The sequence below is a fragment of the Orycteropus afer genome, unplaced genomic scaffold (assembly GCF_000298275.1).
Source record: "Orycteropus afer afer isolate SDZICR_OR568_19922 unplaced genomic scaffold, OryAfe1.0 scaffold00736, whole genome shotgun sequence".
NCBI lineage: Eukaryota > Metazoa > Chordata > Mammalia > Tubulidentata > Orycteropodidae > Orycteropus > Orycteropus afer.
Window position 1 is genome coordinate 587815 of NW_006922323.1, and position 280 is coordinate 588094.

Consider the following 280-nt stretch of genomic DNA (forward strand, 5'->3'; position numbering starts at 1 on the left):
TGACACATTGAAACAGCAATAATTTCAGTTGTCAATTTTGACAATTTTTCCTTATGTCTTCACAAAACACTTACCTCAAAATCTTTAAAAGCACACTTTAGACATAAAATTCATTCTTTTCCTTCTGGTATAACTAGCTGCCACACTTGATAGGAATGGCACAACTGACATCCTCATAAAATTTAAATTGTAAATACGAAATTTTATCTCTTTTATCTTCTGTTTGTTTATTTTTATTAATGACATGTTCATGACATTTTTTCAATGTCTTTAATTCATT